At 41.8% G+C, this 23,944-nt stretch overlaps 1 long non-coding RNA gene across 2 annotated transcripts in view; it reads right to left on the reverse strand.

Moving 5' to 3' along the window:
• Positions 1–5,840: 5,840 nt before the first annotated feature.
• Positions 5,841–23,944, reverse strand: part of LOC136792377 (uncharacterized) — an 86,152-nt gene continuing 68,048 nt past the window's right edge. For both annotated transcript variants that reach the window (XR_010836067.1, XR_010836068.1), the window contains exon 4: positions 5,841–6,064. This is a non-coding gene — a long non-coding RNA (uncharacterized lncRNA). The remainder of the gene's footprint in view (positions 6,065–23,944) is intronic.

Genomic DNA, 23,944 nt, shown 5'->3' on the forward strand with positions numbered 1-23,944 from the left:
ATACACAAGCAAACATCCCATTAGCTTCCAGAATGACAACATTATTACATGTCATGGAGCCTCTGGAGAATTCCACTGACCACTTAGGAGAGACTAAGGGCAAGAAAGGCATATAACACCTTGGTATTGTTATAAACATATTTTTTGACTTCACGGAGTCCCTGATGGAGTCTTAAGGACACCCAGAGGCCTCCAGATCACACTTTCAGAACCTCTGCTCTAGAAAAATGATTCTTAACTAAGGGTTCTCATGACACCAGTAACACCTGCAGAAATGTTCTGAGAATTCCCGCTCTGTACCCCACCTCCGACCCAGAGTTCAGTGCATCTAGTTGTCTCTCTGTATCCTCGGGGGATTGGTTCCAGGACTCCAGAAGACACCAAAATGCTGGATGCTCAAGTCCCTTGTATAAAATGGTGTCCTACTGTCAGCACTCTGTATCCATGGATGTGGAACCCGCAAATACAGAGGGAGGGCCGACTGTATTGCAGGGCAGAGGCCTGGGCAGGTTGGGTTGCACCAGCCCTGGTTTAGAAGATCTTCTCTAAGCAGTGGACTCTGTACTTTTTTGACCATGCGCCCCTACCATAAAAAAATTTTGAGCATGTACTCGCACTGTATGTGGATATGTTTCTTTATAAATTATATACATATATTACCATATCAGTGTATCCTGTGCTTTGTAAAACATGCAAAAAACCAAGAAATGAAAACTAATTAAGAGAAATCCTACCATTTTTCTGTCATGCCCCCAGTGAGTCCTCTGCACGCTCTTTGGAGACAGCTGCTGGAGACCATTCTGCAAATGTCTCTACCTTTCTGTCTTTTCTTGGGAAGTCTTTCCAGAAGCCCTTTCTTCCTTCACTCCCCTCGGATGTTCTCCCTTCACCAGAGTTCTTACCTTCTCTTCTGCATGAGCCCAGATATCACGGAAAGAACTTGATATTTTGTAAAAGAAATTTTAGGTTCAAACCCTGGCCCTATTGCCTATTAGCTATACAGACCTGAGCAAATTGCCTCATATTTCTGAGCCTCGGGTTTCTCATCCATAAAATGCTCTTTAAATGTTTTAAAAAATATATTGGGGAGGGCTTCCCTGGTGGCGCAGTGGTTGAGAATCCGCCTGCGGATGCAGGGGACACGGGTTCATGCCCTGGTCCGGGTGGATCCCACATGCCGCGGAGCGGCTGGGCCCGTGAGCCATGGCCGCCGAGCCTGCGCGTCCGGAGCCTGTGCTCCGCAACGGGAGAGGCCACAACAGTGAGAGGCCCGCGTACCACAAAAAAAAAAAAAAAAAAAAAAAAGATATTGGGGAACTTCTCCCCCTTTCTATCAATAATCAGACTCATGGTTCTCAACCCTGGAGGCATATTAGAATCACACAGACAGTTTTTAAACCAAGGCAATGCCCAGATATTCCCATCCTTAATTGGCCTGGGAGGGTGCTCTCGGGGTTTGCATTTTTTTTAAGTTCAGGTGAATCTAATATGCAGCCAGGGGTCGGAATCACTAGTAGCCCAAAGAGTCTGATTTTCACAGAGACAATAAGAAGAAGGGCACACAAGTATAGTTAGTGTGCAACTGGGGCAGTTAAAGAGGGTGGTACCTTCCTTCAGGTGGCGCCTTCTGCAGGTGACCAGCTTGTCATCTGAACCCCTACTAGGTGGCATTACTTTTTGGGGGGGGGGCATTTCTTATCATTGTGAGTCTTCTTTGGCACAAAGTGGCATAAAAGCTCCATCTTCCAGAGGCAATATCGCATTAGCCAAGATCAGATATACACTACTTCATTGACAGTTTATGTGAGAACAATTTTCTACCAAAGGCATACAAACACTTGCGCCTCTGGTCAAGGCATTCCCTGCTCAGAGGCTCACTCTGTGGGAATCATTCTTATCCGGAGGCTTGGGGAGGCTGGAATTGGATCCAGGGGAGCTAGTGACTGATGTCATGCCATGATGCTGAATGTTGGAATATTCCTGTTTCCGGGTCTCTGACAGGTCAAGTCTTCATTCTGTGCGCTGCAGGCGTTCTCCGTGATGCTGTCTCTTGCATATGGTGCTGGGATGGACCACGTCTGCTTTTGAGACCCTGCCTATTCTTCGTGTCACCACCTGTGCCTTCTGACTGGTCCGCTTTCCTCTAATCATGTCAACACCTTCAGTTAGGGCACAGTCTGTCTCTTCTGGTGACTTTGTACATTTCTGAACTGCTTTATTATTTAACACACAGAGGGATATCCCATTTCCAAGATACAACCCCCTCCAGTCACTAGATAGGAATCTTGGGTTAAAAGGTGGTAATTTGGAAAATCCTTAGAATTTATTAGAATGAGATTTTCAAATATCATTGTATAGTTTACTGGATTAAAAGTGGCATCTCGGGCTTCCCTGGTGGCGCAGTGGTTGAGAATCCGCCTGCCGATGCAGGAGACACGGGTTCGTGCCCTGGTCCGGGAAGATCCCACATGCCGCGGAGCGGCTGGGCCCGTGAGCCATGGCCGCTGAGCCTGCGCGTTCGGAGCCTGTGCTCCGCAACGGGAGAGGCCACAACAGTGAGAGGCCCGCGTACCACAAAAAAAAAAAAAAGTGTCATCTGGCTGTCACTCTACACCAGAATCAAAGTGAGAGAAGACATCATTTACAGCATGAGGAATCATAGCAAACAGAAGCATGAATTTCCTAATATTAAGAAAAGGGGAGGGACTTCCCTGATGGTCCAGTGGTTGGGACTTCACCTTCCAACGCAGGGGATGCGGGTTCGATCCATGGTCAGGGAGCTAGGATCCCACATGCCTCACGGCCAAAGGACCAAAGCATGAAACGGGGGGCAGTGTTGTAACAAATTCAGTAAAGACTTTGAAAGAAATGGTCCACATCAAAAAAAAAAAACTTAAAAAAAAAGAAAGAAAAGAAAAAGGAAACATGGAGCCCTGAAATGATTTGAGAAAGGTGGAATAAATCACTCTCTCACCATCCTCCCGCCACCTCCAACCTGCTTCCTGCCTTTAAAACAGTGCTCATCTACTTATCTGTATCCTACCATCTTCCCATCCTATGATTCAGTGAAAGTCTGTTCAGGTTTTAGGAACCTGGACTTCATTCAAGTCCTTGCCCCTGAAATCCTCCAGGTCCAGGAGGTTCCACATGCCCTCTCACCAGCAGTGTGATGAAGGTGAAATCAATGAAAATGTTGGCTGAATGTTGAATTAGTTTCACGAGCATATAATGCTTCTCTGTGAATGCCAGTTTTATAGTTAGATTTTCCATTAGAATAATGAGTCAGAAAATAGGAAGTAGCTAGCACTTCATACTTTTCATAATTATCTTGAGCAAACTTAAACTAAATATGGCTAGAGAGAAGGCTGGTGGTTGTTTTATATCTTCTTGAGAATTTCAAGATATCATCAGGTGTGTGGTTTTTAAAGCAGGCACTTTAAAGTAAAAATGCTAGCTATCTGTTCCTCAGTTTTCAAAGTATTATGTTTTCTAACTCATGCCTGAAGTTACATTTTATTTAAAACACAGTATTCAGAATGGAGAATACTTTCAAAATAGGAGACTGATATTTTTATCTGAGACTGAGACCTACAGCTTTCCAATACCCATAAACAGACTGGAAAAGAAAGCATGCAAAATTATTGCTGGTAAAAAAATGTATTTAATGAATAGATATTTAAAAGGAATGATGTTTTTCACAGGGGAACAAAAAGGAAAGAAAGAAAAAAAAAAAAAAAACAGGAGTAGTTTTGAAGAGCAAAAAGGAAATTGTTGGCACAGAGGCTTCTGAACCTACAGAAGGATCAGCTCCACTGTCCCAGCAGAAGCTACACACCCTTAGAGGCACCAGAATAGTCTGTGTGTCTGTGGAAAATGTACCACAATTATTTAACCACAGAACTAGGAAACATATTACTTAGACTGACTTTATGCTTCTTTTGTCATCTATGTGGGATTTTGTATTTTTGAAGGACAACTCGTATTCCATGTCTGAGAAAATACGTTCATGTCTCTTCCATATCCAAAATACTTTAAAGATCATACCTGATTGTCAGAGAATTTACTAAAGATGTCATAATAATATGGTAGGTATATGTTCCAAACCATTAGGTAAATAGATGATATTTTAAAATATTACTTAATAACAATAAAATGAAGCAGAAAATTTTTAATCAAAACAAAAATTTTTTTAAGAGGAGAAGAAGGGTTCAAGTCTGTTCCTTTGGAATCTATCAGCTCTTCTAGGCTCCCATGCTCATCAACAGATTGTTCCTCACCTGGACCATCGTACAAGCTTGGTAAATGGACCTCTTGCTTTCAGTTAGGACCCCTGCAAACCATCCTATACAGTGAAGCCAGTGGGGTCTTTGTAAATGTCCATCTAATCATGTTCCCCACCTTGGGGCCTGTGCAACACCCTAGACAAGGAGGATTTTAAGGGCAAGGACTTGAATGAAGCTTGGAGTCCCTGAACTCTGAGCAGAATTTCACTCAACTGTAGGATTGGTTTTATATGGCCCTCCACGGGCTTTCAGCTAAGTCCCAGCTCCTTCACATGGCCCACAAGGCCCTTTGTGATTTGGGCCCGTGGTTCTCTGCATACGTGCACACCCATATAGAATCCCACATGCCATGAGCCTACAGCCTGTCCCTGCCATTGCTACTACCCACCCCACTCTTGTTCCCCAGCCAACTCCTAGGCAGCCCTCAGGACTCAACTCCAGAGTTCCATAATCAAAGAAATGCCTTCTGTCTCACACTCTCCAGTTTGAGTTAGCTGCTTTTCCTAGGTGTTCCCATTAAACTCTATGCACTTTCTGTCACTACTTTGTACTTATCGGTTAACTTATCATCAATGTGAACTTCTTAAAGTAAAAAAACTTTCTTTTTCTGTGTCCCACACAGTTTGGACTCTCTCTTAGAAACACATGTCGAGACAGTATTTGAGGTCTAATTTGTTTATGAGAGATCAGAACTTCATATTTTGCCTGGATCAGCCCTCTGTACCTTCAACCATAAGCCAAAAAATGAAAAAAATGAAATATATGCAGCTTCTCTTGTCATGATCACCATTAATGACCCTCCATGAGAAGACACATCACCACTGAGTTGAACCCTAACAAGGATGTCAATGTCAAGTTACAGGATGTACAAATATTTTTGTGATTTCTTAAGTGGTCCAACTGTGTTAGAAAGAGACTTTCATTGCATAGAGTTTCTTAATCAAGGTAGTGCTCTAAATGTGAATTAAGTAGTTGACCCATACAAAACAAGTCTGAAGTTAAAGAGTAACAGTTTGAAGATTTTTTTTTTTTTCCCTACTCAGGATACACGTTTCTTGGCTTATTCGAAAATATCTCACCTTCTCCCCACTCAAATTTATTCTTTGTGTACTCTTTTAACCACATTTTAACAATACGGCGCCTTCCATATTGCAAGCATTGATTACAAAGATGAATAAGACAAATCCATGTCTTTAAGAGCTCCCATCCAGAGAAAGAAACAAACCTGGACACCAAAAGTACAGCACCATAGAGAAAGTGCTGTAATCAGTCAACATTTGATTAGGGGGAAAAAATTACCACTCTGGTGGTCTGGAAGGGTGCACACTGCCTGTTAGTGGGAAGCTCGCCCACTAGAAACATATCACCAGTGGATGCCATCCTAAGAATGTCTGTGAAAGGCTGAAAAACTAGAGTCAATAGGACATCTGAGAGTCCTCAGACCCACTACAGGTGAATAGGATTTCCTCTCGGGGGGGGGGGGGGCGGTATGTAGCTTTAGGTAAGTCTTTCAGGTTTTGAAAACCCAGAAAGCAGACATGGGGACCGGAAATTGAATTTATTATTAGACTCTTATCTTAGAAATGTATAGGACAGGAAAGTCAGCCCAGTACCCTGGAGTTCCCGTCTAGTCTGTGAATTCTTGGGGGGCACTTCCCAGAAGGTTCAGGTGTCACAGACACCCCCGCGAGGCCACGGTGAAAAAACTCTCGCTGCTCTTCTGATGTCCAAGGGGGCCACACTGCCAGCTCCTCAATCACAGGAGGTTTCTCATTCCAGGCCTAGATAAGGCAATTACATTGAAACGATTGCATCACCTTGCTGCAGACAAGCATGATTAAATAGATATGCTGGAAAGACAGAGGAAAGAGGCTGATTACAGAGTCGAAGGAGTGTCATCTATGGTAAAACACCTTTTTCCTTTAGTTAGTAGCAAAATCAATCACAGGTGGTGGTAATTGCTACAACATGCTTTCAGTGATGGTTTGATTTCTACATTTCTAGATAGTGTTTCCCATTCTTTTCTTTCTTTCTTTCTTTTTCTTTTTTTCTTCTCTTTAAGCGACCTTAAAGAAACTTAAATAAAATTTTGACTGAGGGCGGGTAAAGGGGACACGGAGTATGATAGTCACTTTTGTTCCAGTGTTAATTTTCAAAAACTCCAGATGTCTAATACTGAAAGCTGGTCCAGAGCGCACAGAGTTAAAGAACTCGCTACCTACCCCTCCTCGGGCTGCAGGGCTGAATCACACTGGGGGAAGGAAAGTCTGTCTCACAGAATTATTAATTCACTACTGTGATTTCTTTCTCTGTTGCTAAATGGGAGCTGGGGGAGGGGTGTGGGAAGTTGAGTGGGCAGCCAGGAAATGTGACATTTGTCTTGGTTCCTCGTGATTGGAGGAAATTCTGTCTTCTTTTGGTTCAGAAATTTTAGCAGCTTAACTTTTTTGTTGTTGTTTAAATGTTTGACTTTTGGGGATGGAAGCAACGCCAAGCCCACCTCTCTGGGGCTGTAAAAAATACTTTATCAAATGATGTCATTCAGATGGAGAGCTACTAAGAAAAGCCTAACCCTGCAGGAGCCAGGTCTCAGCCTGCCTCTAAATCCTTGTGTAATTTAAAGCGGCACTTGTCAGGGGAGTCTGATCAGACCTGTCGCCTTCAGTCTCCTCTTTGAACTTCACCTCACTTTTCTACTTTATCTTCTTTTGATGAGAAGTGAACATTAATATGAATGATCTTCAACGCCAGCTCTCTGAAGACCCATAGTCACTAAGAAGTAGTCAGTGACCAATAGTCACTCAGATACTGGACAAAATGTAAGTGCCATGTAAATAAATGTCCCTTACTAAATAGGCTGTGAGAAAGTTTAGATGATGTGCAGCAACTATTTTGAGTTATTTGGATAAAACATATTCCTCAAATTTGGGCACAATATTATAAATAACACAGCACTAATTTAATATAACCTCAGTATATTGCATTTCAAAAGATTGTAATTTCTATTTCTGTTTATTTTTAAGAACTTTGTTCCATTTTTAAAGAACTTGTAATATATTTTATTTGTGTATTTTATTTTTGGCTGCATCGGGCCTTTGCTGCTGCACAAGGGCTGTCTCTAGTTGTGGCGAGCAGGGGCTACTCTTTGTTGTGGTGCATGGCCTTCTCATTTCAATGGCTTCCTTTGTTGCGGAGCATGGGCTATAGGCACGTGGGCTTCAGTAGTTCTAGCACACCAGCTCAGTAGTTGTGGCTCACAGGCTCTAGAGGGGAGGCTCAGTATTTGTGGCACACGGGCTTAGTTGCTCCGCGGCATGTGGGATCTTCCCAGACTAGGGCTCGAACCCGTGTCCCCTGCATTAGCAGGCAGATTCTTAACCACTGCACCACCAGGGAAGTCCCAGAACTTGTAATATATTTTAACAATGAATTAAATAAATAAATAAAACCACACGTATTGCAAACTTATTATATGGCAGTCTATGAGCTGGGCTTAAAAAGAATATCTCATTTAATTCTAACAAAACATTATGAGTTAAGTATTATTCCCATTTGACAAACAAGAAAACTGATGTTCAGAAATGTCACATGGCCAAATTTTAAAATGTGGCTTATCTATCTCAAAAGAGAAATGCTATACTAAGAGGAATATGTAATTTTTTTTCTCTTATTTTCAATGTTTGTATTCTTTAACAAAAGACTCTAAATAAACATTTAATACAAAAAAGCATATTTACAACATATGTATAAGTTCTAAAGAACAAAAATAAAATGGGTAATTGTATACCCACCTCTGGGCTTAAAAAATCAGACATTAGCAACACTTTTGAAGTCCTTTGTACCCTTCCCCAGTCTTATTTTTCTCCATCATTCCAGAGACTGATGATTTCGTTCATGGGATCGAGCCATCTCTCCAGTTAGAAAGTAGGCTTCATGAGAAAAGCACTTTGGTTTTTTGTTATGGGTTTACGATTCTTTTGTTTTTCTTCCCAGTTTTACCACATAGGAATTTATCCCCAAACAATGTATTGCTTTATTTTGCTTGGGTTTGAAATTCATAAAATGTCTTTTGTAACTAGCTCTCTTCATTCAAAATGCTCTATGCTGATAAGAATGGTGTGCAGTTCCTCATTTTCACTGCCACATAGTATTCAGCTGTAAGAATATACCCCATTTATTTATCCAATCTCTCCTTTATCTGCATGTGTTGTTTCTGGATTTTGCTGTTATAAAAATTATAATAATAACATTATTGTCTAAATCTCCTGGTACACATGTGCCATATATGTATACAGAGGAGTATAACTGGCAGGTTAAAGGCTATGTGAATGTTCAGTCTTACACGACGATGCCAAGTATTTTTTTAATATTTTGAAAAAGAAGTTTTACATTTATACTTATAGTATTTTAGATGTTCCATTATTCCACATTCTCACCAATGCTTCCTGTCATTAAAAGAACTTTTGATTTTTGCCAGTCTGGTAGGTCTGAAATGATAGCTCATTCTGAATTTGGTATTAATTTCCCCAATTACTAATGAATTTGAAATTCTTTTCATATACTTACTAATCATTTGAGTTTGCTCTTCTGTGACAAGTCTGCTCACATGTTTTGCTCATTTCCCCAATGTTTTTCTGTTGTTCTGTTTGTCATTTTCTTATTAATTTGTAGGTTGCCTTTTTATATTCTTATTACTATTTTTTCATTAGACACATATGTTGCAAATACCTTCTCCAAATTTTTGGCTGGATTTTCACAAAGAGAAAGTCAGTTTTAATGTTGGCAAATTTAATTTTTTTCCCTTTGTAAGCAAAAATCTTAACTGAAAAATCTTTTCCTTTCCAGAGGTCATACAAATGTTATCCTATATTTTCACCTAAACATCTTTAAGCTTTTTTTCCCATATTTAAATAATTAATATCTCTGAATTTGTTTTAGGGATGTAGTAAAGAATAGCGAGGAATATTTTTTTTTCCCATGAATTCAAGGGAGCCGCATAGTCTGAAGCAAGACCACTTGGATTCAATAATTAAAATGTTACAGCATTCTCCATTGCATTTGTGCTCCTCTCTTGAAAATGGTATTTCCATATACCTTATGGTTTTTATTGCTTTTATGACTACTGACTTTTTTTTAAATTTGGTTACTTTTTCTAACTTGTTTGCTCTTATATAAAAATACTATTGACTTTTATGTGTAAATTTTCTATTTTAATAAATTCTATAGATTCTTCTGTGTTCTCTATGAAAACAATTACATCATCAGAAGTGTGGTGATCTATATAAAATAGATAAATAACAAGGACCTACTGTAGAGCACAGGGAACTACATTCAGTATATTGTAATAACCTACAATGGAAAAGAATCTGAAAAAGTATATATATGTGTGTAAATATATATACATATATATTTGTATAACTGAATCACTCTGCTGTATACCTGAAACTAACACAATATTGTAAATCAACTATACTTCAATTAAAAAGTATGATTTTCAAGTTGTATGTGTATGTGTGTATACGCACATGTATAAGGATAAAGACTAAAATGTGTCCATTATTCTATTATTTTACCACTGAAAAATTGAAGTCCTTTTGTATATTTATTGCATCATTTGTCCATATACATAAACTTTCTATAGCATATATTTTGATATGTTTTCTCATTTTTAAATAATATTTATTAGATGAGAAAACTTAGAAAATAGGCATAAGAAGAAAATCAAAATCACCCATAATTCTACCACACAATTTAATAAAATTCAACAATATATACTTTAATAACTTACTATATATCCAAATGCAGCTAATTATTTCCTATTTTCAAAGATTTTGCTTTCTAGTGAATAACTACTGTAAACTTTTTGATGTTCTACTCATTTGGTCCTTTTTCTAATGATAAATTCATATTTTTAACACAAATGAGGTAATATTGTACATGTAATTATGTAACCTGATATAGTTCATAAATAATATATGTAGCTTTTTTCACATCACTGAAAATTCTTCTGCAATATTATTTTTGATGAATGCATATAATATTCCATCATACATGGAATTATATTCCATATATATTATATTATATTCCATTGTACATGGAATTATAGGCATATTTGTGTTATAATTAATTATTTTGTTGCATCTATACTGTGTTCAATTTTTTGCTACTATAAATTGTTATAACTTTGCACCGTTCTGTGATGATTTCCTCAGAAAAATTTCTGGAAGTGGAATGCAAAATTCGAAGTTTTTAAAAAAATTGTATTGCCGAATTGCCTCCCAGAGATTATGTTCTAATTAATATGAATGTCCACCAACAGTGCGTCTGATCCGTTCTGTAATCCTCTCTCTCTCTCATACACACACACACACACACACACACACACACACACACACACGTCTCAAGACTTTAAACTTGAATCATTAAATGGAACCAAAAAACTTCCTAAAATTTTCACTAAAACTACCTGGGAAAACTTCTTGCAAAATTACCCACCCTAGAAATTGTTATGCTTACACCCACTGAGTTTAAGGAAAAAAAAAAAGGATTTTCTCCGGGCAGTTTTCACCAAGATGACTAGAGTATAAAACTTTATTTTTCTTTCTAAGGTTGAGAGAAGCTTTTTATTTTAATTTTATCACATCTGATGGAATTCCTTCATGTATTTATTGCTTTGTTTCTAAATATAAGTATGACAAGCTCATCTCTGTCTGTGGTTCTGCGGGGGTTTTTGGAAACAATTTTAGCTTCGGGCATACCCCTGAACGTGGGTAGCACACACGCACTCTCATCTCAGCCTCCTCTTACCCTTTTGGGAAATCCTGATACCCTTATGGGGAGGGTTTTTTTTTTTCTGCTTTTTTTCTTTTTTACCACTCTCAACGCAAAGAGGGGTTTTCTTCTATCCCCAGCCCAACTTTAACTTACACAGTTTTTTAACAGGTAGTACTATAGTGAGAATGCTTGTTCTGCAATATTAGTTCTCACCCCTGGAGACACATTAAAACCACTTAGGGAGTTTTTAAAATACCCATCTCTAAGCCCTACCTCGAGATTCAGATTGAATTTTTCTGAGGTGTCAGCCCCGCTCATTGGTGTTCTAATGTGGATTCTGTCCTCTACCACTGTCATCATCAAAATGATCTCTCCAAAGAAGAATGGGCTTAGAAAAGGGAAAGCAAGGAGCTGAAGAGAAGATACTCGTGAAGCAGAAGTGAAAGACTCTCTCTTTTTGTAACCAAGCAAGATGTTAAAGTAGAAGAAGGTTAAATCGTGTCGGTTTAAGAAAATTAGATAATGTAAGAATTTCATCATTTCATCATCGTGTTTGGAACATCCATTTCAGCTTGGTGATCTGCTTGATAACTCATGGGTGTCTTCCCAAAGTGTAATTTTACAGTTTATTACTTCTCATTTCCCTTCAAAGAGGAGGGAAGAAGGAAAGTATACGGATGGGGAGGGAGGAAAGGGCAGGAGAGAGGACCCAAAAAAATGTGAAGGGTAAAAATAAAGGACAGGAGAGAAAGTGTGAGTAAAACCAGGCAAGAGAGCAGAAGAGTACCAGCAAGGGAATAACAAATCAAAGGCGGATAAGAGACCCCTGTGAGGGGCGGGGAGGGAGGCTCATTAAACACTGTCAAGTGAAAAGATTCAGTGGAAAAGAAGGAGGTCAAAGTAGAGGAAGGTTGACGGGAAAGGAAGAGGAAAACAGGCAACACCAGTGCTTGGGGCTCACCTCAGACAGAAAGACAAGGCAAAATATAGGACCCCAAGAATCGACCTTCCCATTTCCTCATATGCTACTAGTCTTATAGTGCAAGTGGCTCTCAAAAGAAAAGATAATTCAATCCTCAATTCTTAAACAAGACAGCAATTACTCAAGACATCATAGATGGCGATGCTGTAACTTTCCTCAGTGATCTGTTTATCTTACAATTAAATTTTCCTCAATTCTTTTCTTTAATAATGTCTGTGCATTTACAAATTAGAAATAAACATTCGTTATTATTCTCCTTCTATAAAACATTAATGTATATTTAAGTATCTTTCCTATAACTTCCATCTATCTACCTTAATTCAAGTGGTAAAAGAGAAAGTCTGTGTTTAGGGGCAGGGTCGAGGTGAGAAAATTTTGTTTTGTAAAGGTACCAGGTACCTTTCTTAATTCTTCTATAGAAATTAAGAATGCTTGTAACGGCACATACAGAAACACCCATGATTTCAGTTGTATTGTTTATAAGAAGCCTGGAGACAGGTACTTCCAGGGTTCACTAAGTGTCTCAATAACTGTTAGGTTCCCAAGCGATGCATCTTTCTGCTCAGCCAGCTTCAAGGTGTTGTCTTTGTCCTTGTGGTTTTGCTTCTTGGTTGTAAGATTTTGTCCTCAACTCAGCATCTCAAGCAGGTATGGGGGACAAGGGAAAGTTTCTTTCCTGTGAACCAGAAAACAAAATATCTTTCCCAAAAGTCCCTCCACAAATCTACTCAATGCTTTCTTCACCAGAAATGGTCCCGATGGCCACCCTGAGTTCCAAGAGAGTGTGAGAAAGAAATTCTGCGGCTGTTCAGCTGCCATAATGTGAAGAGGGATGGGAGAAGGGGGCTGAGGGTGGCTTTGAGGAAACCCAACCACAGGGACTTCCATCTGTCACCCCTCCTTTGGCTGGGGTCCCTTTCTGTCTTCCTCTCCTGCTTCATGCCTTCAAGCACCATTTCCAAAGTCTATTGCTTTTATAGAAACACAAGCCTATGGAATTTCCACCTATTAAAATAAAACCCAGCACATCGACATGTGTTTTTTAAATATTATTTTTATAATACTAACAACACTATGTTTACCTGGGGGCATTACTTACCTAATAGGTTATCTAGGTCCTTTGCCTCTTCCTTGGCATCTACCACCTTTAAAACTCCTAACTTCAAACATAACATGACTATAGCTGGTCTTGCAAGAGCTATGAACCAATCATTTGAGGGTTAATTATTGCTTTCATCAGTTAAGCCATGTATCCACAAATTCTCCAACGTCTTTAAAAATCTCCCTCCACTCCAATAATCTTATTCTTTTTAGCAACAGAAAATTGTCTGTTCCTATTTTATTTTCCTATACATAAAGCTCAGTTGTTTTTATTCTCAAAGAGTGTTCCTTGTGGGCATTCTACGCTTACTGCCCACTAAGAAATCATCCCTGACCCTCCAAGGGTGTCAAGGCTTGAAAGCGTTGGAAACTGGGCTGTGTTCTCATAGTTTCCATGTCATGTATATTATAGACACCACCGTGAACCCCGCCAGTGCCTGTGAGCATGCTGTATTCACTTCAGCAACCCCCTGAGCCCAGCTTAACCTCCAGATTAGAGTGGCCCCTTTTTACAGACACTGGGCGAATGCTCATTGAATCGAAATGAAGGGGAAGGGTCTGAAATGCCCCATTTGGCCACATGACTGTTAGCTGGTTGCAGCTGATTCACCCAGACCAGGTAATGATCTGTAGAGCAAGTCCCTCTGGAGCTTCCTTCTGCCACAATCTCTCACCACGGTGTTCTTCACAAAAAAACTCCCCTCCCATCAAGTCAAACAGAAAAATAAGCAGACTTAGGCAATGAATGGAAGTGAGGATTGATGGCTTTTGGGCATCTTGGCTGCTCATTGGTGCTGGGGAAGCACTTTTATGCTACAAAACAGGTCGATTGGCAGGAGGACAGGCAGGAAATATGTTAGGGAAACAACAGAATTCTGGAGCCAAATTGCCTCTCTCTTGCCCCTTAAGCTCTTCTTCTTTGGTGGCCATTCTTTTCATTTAAATTCATTTCCTATTTAGAGATTCTTCTTGGGCAGGCCCTGAGGGCATCCTAACGAATTAGTCCAGCAAGTACAGTGGCTTCCTTTTTTGTCAGCCTGCAAGATTCGCCATCATTTTTAACTCTCTCTTAATCAAAGTCTTTGAAATTAAATTGGACTATATTCAAAAGCAGTCTTGTCTATCAGTTCAATTGAAAAATGTACTTCTTGGGGACTTCCCTGGTGGCACAGTAACTAAGAACCCACCTGTCAATGCAGGGGACATGGGTTCAAGCCCTGGTCCAGGAAGATCCCACTTGAAACGGAGCAACAAAGCCCGTGTGCCACAACTACTGAGCCTGCATGCCACAACTACTGAAGCCCGCATGCCTAGAGCCTGTGCTCTGCAACAAAGAGAAGCCACCATAATGAGAAGCCTGCGCACCGCAATGAAGAGGATCCCCCCCTTGCCGCAACTAGAGAAAGCCCGCGCACAGCAACGAAGACCCAACACAGCCAACGATAAATAAATAAATAAATATTAAAAAGCAAAGAAAAATGTACTTCTTGAGAGCTTGTTTGGAGGTTCTAGCAGGGGATCGCAGCTACTCTTATACCCTTGACCGAAGAACAGTCCTCCCCTATGGGGAAGGTCATCATCTTGAAAGGAACACGCAGCTTTTGGGAGGGACGCACATGGTGAGGGAAGAAGGGGACACCCGCCTAGCCAACGAGATCAGCCAAATCAAGCCTGGCAATCGATGGGGTGACAGATGTCGCAGCCAGATCACCCTCACATCCAAAAAAGGACTTCTTGGTGAAGGACTTAGTTCATTAATCTCATCTAACTTTATGATCACCCTTCAATGTACCACCTTAGCAGTTATATGCCCAATGCCTCCTTCAATTTCTTATTTAGTGTGAGTGAATGTTATCCCCAGTTAGAAAGTAGGCTTCTTGAAAAAAGGACTGTGTTGTGTTCTATCACGTTTTAAAATCCTTCTACTTGACAATATTGTTCCACCTGTTAATGTGCTCATCATTCTATTGTTATGTGTGATGGATTTAACCTGCCCCTGTCATAGACAAATTGTGACCTGTAAAACACTCGGTTCAGTATAAAGTCATTTGTATTCTTAGCGAACTCATATAATGATCCACATATTGTAAACGCTGAGCAGTCCTAACTGCCTGTTAGATATTCTAACAGGGCTGGACTTTTGCAACCAGGCTACTATATTTGCAATTAAATGAGTGAAAAGGACACTATAAAGATCAGTGCTGACCCTGGAAAAAGTTGCAAGTGAGACACTTTTCAATAAAAAACATACTTTAAATTATGTCACATCACAGGAGACTGAAGACAAGGAACCAGGCTGGTGGCAAAATCAACAACACTGGCTCTCTCTAGGTTTGAGTTCCATCATTTTTAGTTGGCTGCCCTTTTGTTCTCCTGCTTTTTGGATCGTGATGAAAGATGATACCATAATGGTGGATACATGTCATTATACATTTGTCAAAACCCATAGATTGTACAACACAAAGAGTGAACCCTAATGTAAACTCTGGATTTTAGTTAATAATAATGTATCAATATGGGCTCATCAGTTGTAAAAAATATACCACACTAGTGCAAGATGTTACTAATAGGGGAAATGAAGGAGCAGGTGAGAGAGCATATGAGAACTCTGTAATTTCATTTCAATTTCTCTGTAAACCTAAAACTGGTCTAAAAAATAAAGTCTAGGGCTTCCCTGGTGGCACAGTGGTTGAGAGCCCGCCTGCCGATGCAGGGGACACAAGTTCGTGCCCCGGTCCGGAAAGATCCCACATGCCGCGGAGCGGCTAGGCCCGTGAGCCATGGCCGCTGAGCCTGCGCGTCCGGAGCCTGTGCTCCGCAATGGGAGAGGCCACAACAGTGAGAGGCCTGCGTACCGCAAAAAATAAAAATAAAAAAGTAAAAAATAAAAAATAAAGTCTATTAATTTTAAAAAACTAATGTGCATTAAGTGTCTAAAACACAGGGAAGGGACTTCCCTGGTGGTCCAGTGGCTAAGACTCTGAGCTCCCAGTGCAGGGGACCCAGGTTCTATCCCTGGTCAGGGAACTAGATCCCACATGCCACAACTAAGAATTCTCGTGCCACAACTAAAGATCCCACATGCCACAACTAAAAGATCCTGAGTGACAAAACTAAGACCCAGAGCAGCCAAATAAATAAATATGTTTTAAAAAAATAAACACAGGGAACACTCAATAAATAATAGCTATTATTATTCACCGTCTCCCTGGTGAGTACATCCATGACACAGTAACTTCCATAGTTGGCTAAGGGTACCCATTATGCTAGAGTTTCTCAACTTTGGTACACCACTGGCATTTAGACGAGATAATGTTTTATTGTGAAGGGTTGTCCTGAGCACTGTAGGATTTTCGCAGCATCTATTCTCCCCTAACTAGAGAGAACCTTCTCCCCATCAACCCCCATCTTCATTTCGTGACAACAGAAAATGTCTCCAGACTGTCCAATGCCCCCTGGGGGAAACAAAGTCACACCCAGTTGAAAACCACTGCATTAAGAGCTTTTGAAGAAAAATAAAAGGGCTCCAAAGAGCTTAACCTGTATCTCTGTCACGTTAGATGAGAGTTTCCAAACTCTAAATATAAAATGTATGCCACTAGAAATAAATTCTACCTGCTGGGGATTTTTCATTTCATGATTTTGGCCTTGGGACCAAGATAGCTGGGGACATATCCTGGTTTGGCATTACTTGAAAGCTGAGAGGCTATTCAGTCTCTGCTTTGGGAAATTTCTTGTCCAAACTGATCCAAATAAAACTAAAACCATATGGCTAGAGCAGGGGTGTGATACTTACCTTTTTTACCCTCATCCTTTCGATATAAGCACAGGAGCCAAGGGGGGCAAATATCTTTGCTGAAGGGACATTTTCAGCCTGTTTTGTTTTGCTTTGGGCTGTGCCACACAGCTTGTGGGATCTTAGTTCCCCAACCAGGGACTGAACCCCTGCCCTCAGTGAGAGCGCAGAGTCCTAACCATTGCACCAACAGGGAATTCCCTGTTTTGTTTTGTTTAAACAATTATTTAGGACATTTTGATACATCATGGCATTTTCCTCCCAAGAAAAAGAGTTTTCAGATTAGTAATATTTTTCATCACTAATCTCACCCTTAGCCCCTAAACCTCAATGAAAGGGTCTGGAGAAAAGCAAAAGAGCCTGTTTGTTATTTGTTAGGTTAAAAGGGGATTTTATGGGGGCACATTAATTGGGTCGGATACCCTATGACTATCTTCTTGAAGTTTGAAAGCTGGGAGTTTCCAGGAGATATGCTAATCTTGATTTGCCTGTATGAATTTTTATTAGGTACCAGCCAAAAGATTGTATTTATTTGTTTATTTATGTAAAGAGCGAGGGATTTCAACACTAGGCCCCAGTCCAGGGGAATTCATGGTTCAATAAAGACTAACAGCCCAGACGGGGCTAGTGCTTTCCCCACTGGGATTCTCAGGATTCCCTATCAAAGGAAAAGAGGCCTCCTAAGAAAGAGCTTCAGATGAATAATTCCTTCCCACCAAAACTCCTTAGTATAGCCAAAAGATACTCTAGTTAGATGGGGAAGGAGGAGGGGAAAAGTAGGCAGAGGATAAGTAGGAACATGTGGGAGATGGGGGGCTCAGTTGGCTCCATCCTCAGAGAAGACCCTTGGTTACTGTGCTGCCTGGCAGGCCCACTTCTAACACTGCAGAGCTTCCGTGGGGCTTGAACCGTTAGTTAAGAGTGTTTACGGGCTTCCCTGGTGGCTCAGTGGTTGAGAGCCCGCCTGCCGATGCAGGGGACACGGGTTCGTGCCCCGGTCCGGGAAGATCCCACATGCCGCGGAGCGGCTGGGCCCGTGAGCCATGGCCGCTGAGCCTGAGCGTCCGGAGCCTGTGCTCCTCAATGGGAGAGGCCACAGCAGTGAGAGGTCCGTGAACCACAAAAAAGAAAAGAAAAAAAAGAGTGTTTAGGGTTATGGGTTGTACGCTAGGCCAGCATGTGGCATCAGATCACGACACAGAGCCACCCATATGTTATTCTTCAACAAATTTCTTTTTCATGTGTGTGTGAAACACACAGGGGCTGGATGATTCTTACAGTAAATAAACACATAACACCAGTCATCTAAATCATCAAAAGACTCCTACTCAGAGATTTCAGTAAAGAAGGCAAGCAGTTAATTCTGGCCAAGTATCAGAATCAACGTGTGGAATTTTTTAATACTACGGACACCCAACTTAATGATATACCTGGGGTAAAGTTCAAGCATCAACGTTAGTTTGAGGTTGGAAGCCAAGTTTACATAGGCTATGTAAACACAGTAGTTATAGAAGGTCACCCGACCATGTGTTCCATCTGGATGGCTGACGAGTATCAGTAGCACATGCCATGCCCTGTCTCTGGTGATGATACGAAGCGAAGCGGAGAACAAAGGGTGCCTTTGTTCCGTAGTTCACCTTGGATGGCCACGCCTTAAACCTTCCGCACGTGTATCTTACTCTCCATAAACCTATTGTCACAGCCAGCCTCCTGTTTGTCCTTAATAAATTAACGAATTAAGGAAGCAGCTGTCTGATTCCATTCCCCAGGTCCCTAGTTCTGTCTTATCAATCGGTACCTACATCCATATTAAAAGAAGCAATAAAAGTTTGAGATTCCTGAGGGATCTGGAATAATCTCCCATGGGAAAAAATAGTTCTTATAATAGCTCATGTGTCTAAAACCTGGAGAAGCCCTGCCAGAAGGTGACATTTTTAGGGAGAAGTGGCGCATGTTCAGAACGTAAAAGGTCTTTTTATGAAGACAAACATCCTGTGTGGAGAAAGTTTTAAATTCACATTTAAAAGACTTCTTTAGGGCTTCCCTGGTGGCGCAGTGGTTGAGAGTCCACCTGCCGATGCAGGGGACGCGGGTTCGTGCCCCGGTCCGGGAGGATCCCACGTGCCGAGGAGCGACTGGGCCCGTGAGCCATGGCCGCTGAGCCTGCGCGTCCGGAGCCTGTGCTCCGCAACGGGAGAGGCCACAACAGTGAGAGGCCCGCGTACCGCAAAAAATAAATAAATAAATAATAAATAAATAAATAAAAGACTTATTTAAAATTGAATTAGAGAAATTGTATAATAAGCAAGATCCCTTTGGCCTGGTCAGGGGCAAACTGGAGAGGCCATCTCTCAGGGCTGACAGTAGCCGCAGCCAGCACAGTGGCTCTCAGCCCTGCCCCGTGATGCACGATGACCTCTGGGGTTCATAACCCCATAATGCGTGGATGACTTCCTGATGCTGTCTCGTAAAAGATACGGCCTCCAACGGCGGGGCATTCGGATTCACTACTGGGCAAAGTCTGCCGCTGGTGGAGTCCTGTGCAACAGGGCTCATGCAGATGGGTGCCTTGAGAGTTCAGCTGCAAGTCAATTGCGACTGAAAATCATCTCAAAGGTCAAACCATAATCAGATGGGTAAGTTGTGGTTCTGCCACTAAATAACCCTCTGTGACTCTGAGGACGTTAATCAGTCCACTCATTCTTTCATTTATTTGTTTTGTCTATTCATGCACTTACAAAGTACCTGTTATGTGCCAAAAGATATATCAATAACTGGGGACACACAATAATCAAAACAGAAAGCCTCATGCCCTTGGCTGGTGCGGAAACAGACATAAAGCATCACACAGATATGTGTAGAATTAGAACTTATGGTAAGGATTGGGAAGGAATGGTGTAACAAGGGGACCCCTCTGTTAGGCTGAGGGGTAGGACCTCTCCGGGTTATTAAACTGAAACCTAAAGGATAATTAGGACTCAGACCAAAAAGTGTGGGAAGATGGTACCAGACATTGACAGGGGTGAAGGCTGGTATTCAAGGGAAAGAGTGTTTGGAGAAGTAGCCATGGGAGTTACAAATCTTTGCCTCACAATGATGAAAATGACAGCCCAAGGATTCTTAAGCAGACATAAAGGAAAATGAAAGAAGGAGGTGCCAAAAGAAAAGAGAGAGTGAGTACATTGGCTCAGGCTCAAGGCTGATGAGATGGCAAACAGTTGGGGTGATGGAAGTCTAGCCTACACGCTAAAAGGATACGATTTTCTCCTTGGAGAAGTTCTCCTATGAACTAGTAATAGAGGTGGTGTCCAGGACATGGCAATGGGGTACGGCTGAGGCGGAGTGCAAGAGAAATGTACCGTAATGAGGAGGTCGTAGGAGAGGGCCTGTAGGATAGGCTCTACGTCAAATGGATCTCTGGGTCATTTATGTTTTTTAGGATAAAGGCTAGTCCAGGTGCCAAAGTCTTCAGTGAGTGAGGACAAGTGATGAGGAGGCTTGCAGACAATCACCTCACTCCGCTGGGGGGAGCCCCTGGGACCTTTGCAGTCAGCAGTAACAATACTCACTGTTTTTTTTTCACTCTTTCAACACAGTGAAAAACATGCTAGACTTAAAATCAGAATACCCGGGTTCAAGTTCTGGCCCTGAGACTCTCTAAATGTGCCCTTTACCTTGGACATGTCACTCTGAGCCTTTGAGTCTGGGTTTTCTCATCTGTGAATTATATAAACGACCTTCAGAAGTTTGGTGAGAGGCGGGAAAGGGATGGTATGCCTCCCTAGGAAGTACATTGGAATTTCCAGGGCAATGGTTTTCAACCCTCCTTGTACATGAGAATTACCTGCATTTGGTCTAGGTTGGACTAAGCTTTGGAATTTTTTAAAAGGTCCCCCAGTGATTCTAATGAGCAGAGTTTGGGAACCATTGCTCAAGGAAAACAGAAATCAATGTCATTTGAGAAGCTTATTCAATATACACCACTAGGGCTTCCCTGGTGACGCAGTGGTTGAGAGTCCGCCTGCCGATACAGGGGACACGGGTTCGTGCCCCAGTCCGGGAAGATCCCACATGCCACGGAGCAGCTGGGCCCGTGAGCCATGGCCGCTGAGCCTGTGTGCCCAGAGCCTGTGCTCCACAACGGGAGGGGCCACAACAGTGAGAGGCCCGCATACTGAAAAAAAAAAAAAAAAAAAAAAAAATATATATATATATATATATATATATATACACCACTAGAATATAAGCCTCATTTCCTTGTTTTGTTCACCAAAATTACCCTAGTACCCAGAATATCTGACACATAGTGGGCACTCAATAAATTGCGTTTGGCAGTATCTTAATTATAAAGCAGAGCAGAGCACTTCCCCAGGGATACAAATGAAGTCAAAATTGCTACTGAAATTCTTATTCAGTTACTTAATTCTCTGGTCAATCCTGGCCACAGAACTGCGGGTGACCCTGTAGCCTCAAGCATATTTCTAAAATATTAAGTAGGATTTGTTTACCTATAATTAACCTCCTTCTGAAATGCCCCTCTTCCCACACACTCACACAAAATGTGAACTCGATCTCATGAGAGGTCTGTATTCAGGGAACTTCTTTTCATCACACCCCCAGGAAGACTGAAGCATCTTTTTCTCTCTGCTCCCACGCCCACGGCCCCTTGAACCTCATCCTCATCCCACAGACATCACAGACTGTAAAGATGGTCTGTTTGTAAGTCTGTCTCCTCCCTTTATGTAAAGCTCCCTGAAAATAGAGAATTTGCATTCTCCTTGTCATTCTAACAGCAATTGATGGTGATGATGATAATGATGATGGTGTCCCTGGCATCGAAACCATATTTTATCATATAATGAATACATTTTTATACTGTCTGGGACACAGTGGGGATTTTTCTCACTGCATTTCCCTTCTGATAGAGAAAGAACCAGGAGTAAACCACAGATGCCAATCAGAAATTTACTCTGTGATGAGCGGTGGGTTAACTTAAAAGGTTTATACTTTCCTGGGACAAAGATAAAAGGGAAGTACTGGAAGAAATCTTTGGTGGGCACCTAAGAACTGGCTGGTGGGCTCAGGTTACTGGATTTTCCCAGCCTGCTTTGGGGAGGTCAGCCAACCTTGGCAACAAAAGCACCACGATGAAAGGAGAGCTTGTTGGGGTCAGAGGTATTCCTAGCTGCAAATTCTTCCACCATGTGGTCTCCCAGAAATAACTGGAGAATGAGAATTGGGAAATTCAGTCTCCCGTCTTGTTATTAACCAGCTGAGTGATATTGAGTAAGCCACTTAAATGTTCTATGGGGGAGTCTTTTCATCCATAAAAGAAATGGCTAAAAGTTGTTGCCTTACAGTGTGGTAGTGAAAACAAAAGCTAGGTACTAAGTGTAAAACCTCTTTACAATGAAACTCTTTAGGTGCTATACGAAGTGATAGAGTTAGCAAAGCACTGCTCATACCACGTCAGTAACTTAGGTTCCCCGGGGCTTTGCTGCATGAGCTCCACGGGCAAGGCCTTAATATGAGTGGCCCCTTGGTTCAGCACAGGGCCTGGCATTAAGTGTGGTCAAGCTGTTGCCCATGTGGCCTGTCATTTGAGCTGTGAATGGTGCTATTGTCTCCCCTGAGAACAGACAAGAGCCCAAGGGAAATAGAAACTTTCCAGAATGCTTCAAGCTCTCCATTCCCACCCTCACCTGACCACCCTCCCCTGCTGTAAGGTAGTAATTAGAGCCTCTTTGAAAATATTAAATTACCTGCCTAGGCCTGCTAGACCTCCTACCTGTGGATGGAGGGACAGAGCTGCCAGGGGCCCTAAAGAACTGAGCATCACCCACAGTGGCCTCTCCATCCTTGTTTTTTGCAGTTATTCCTCCACACCCACTTTTGCAACTGTTCCTCTTTATCCCTCTTGATAAAAATCCAAATTGCCGGGCTTCCCTGGTGGCGCAGTGGTTGAGAATCCGCCTGCCGATGCAGGGGACACGGGTTCGTGCCCCGGTCCGGGAAGATCCCACATGCCGGTGAGCCCGTGAGCCATGGCCGCTGAGCCTGCTCTCCGCAACGGGAGAGGCCACAGCAGTGAGAGGCTCACGTACCGCAAAAAAAAAAAAAAAAAAAAAAAAAAAAAAAAATCCAAATTGCCCAATAGCTGCTAATCCACAAGAACAACTCCTCCTTCTTCAGAGAACCATCTTTGACCAACCAGCCATGAAGCTAACTGGACTCCTGCCTACTCCCTCCTGCTAAGGCCCCATAAAATAGTCCACTGTCCTTCTCCAAGTTAGAGAGTCTGACACCTGGCATTCTAAGTGAAGGCTTATATTAACAGTGTTCTCGCTCATTTTCTTCCTCTGCTCTAGGAAGCCTACATTCTGCCTTTACGGCAAGTGGGTGCCAGCATAGGCAAGACATGGTAGTTCTTATTTTCTGACTTCCTTCCATAGTCAGTAGAACAAAGGCATCTTTCCTTCTTGCTATTGTCATCATTTAGATGGGGCTGAGCCTTGCTGGGGAGAGAAAAAAAATCTTTTTCTTCTACCCATCTTAGGTTCTCCAGCTGGGACACTGTAAACTGGACTGACAAAAGACAGTTTAACAAGAGGAAAACAAGTTTATTGACACGGGCATCGCACCTCACGTGGGAACACTCGGGGATGTGTGACTGAAAGGGGTGGTTAGAACTCTGGGTCTATATATCTTAACTTAGCTGGGCAAAGGAAGGAGGAGAGAGGGCATTTATGGAAAAGCAAATTACTTTTTGGAAAGATGACTGAGCCCTTAAGAGAATAGATGGGAGATATAATTACTTGTGAGATGTCTGTCTGGATGTGGTATGGTCTTCTCTGCTCCCAAAAGAGAACATTAGTGTTGCTCCCAGGGAAAGAATTTATGACCATTGAGTTCTTTTGAGAGGTTCTGCTTTTAGGCAGATAAGGGATCTCAGGAATTCAAATGTTTTCATGTCAAAAGAATTCTTATGTCAAAGTGGCACCTTTCGGG

This window comes from Kogia breviceps, chromosome 13 (genome assembly GCF_026419965.1).
Source record: "Kogia breviceps isolate mKogBre1 chromosome 13, mKogBre1 haplotype 1, whole genome shotgun sequence".
In the NCBI taxonomy this organism is placed as follows: domain Eukaryota; kingdom Metazoa; phylum Chordata; class Mammalia; order Artiodactyla; family Physeteridae; genus Kogia; species Kogia breviceps.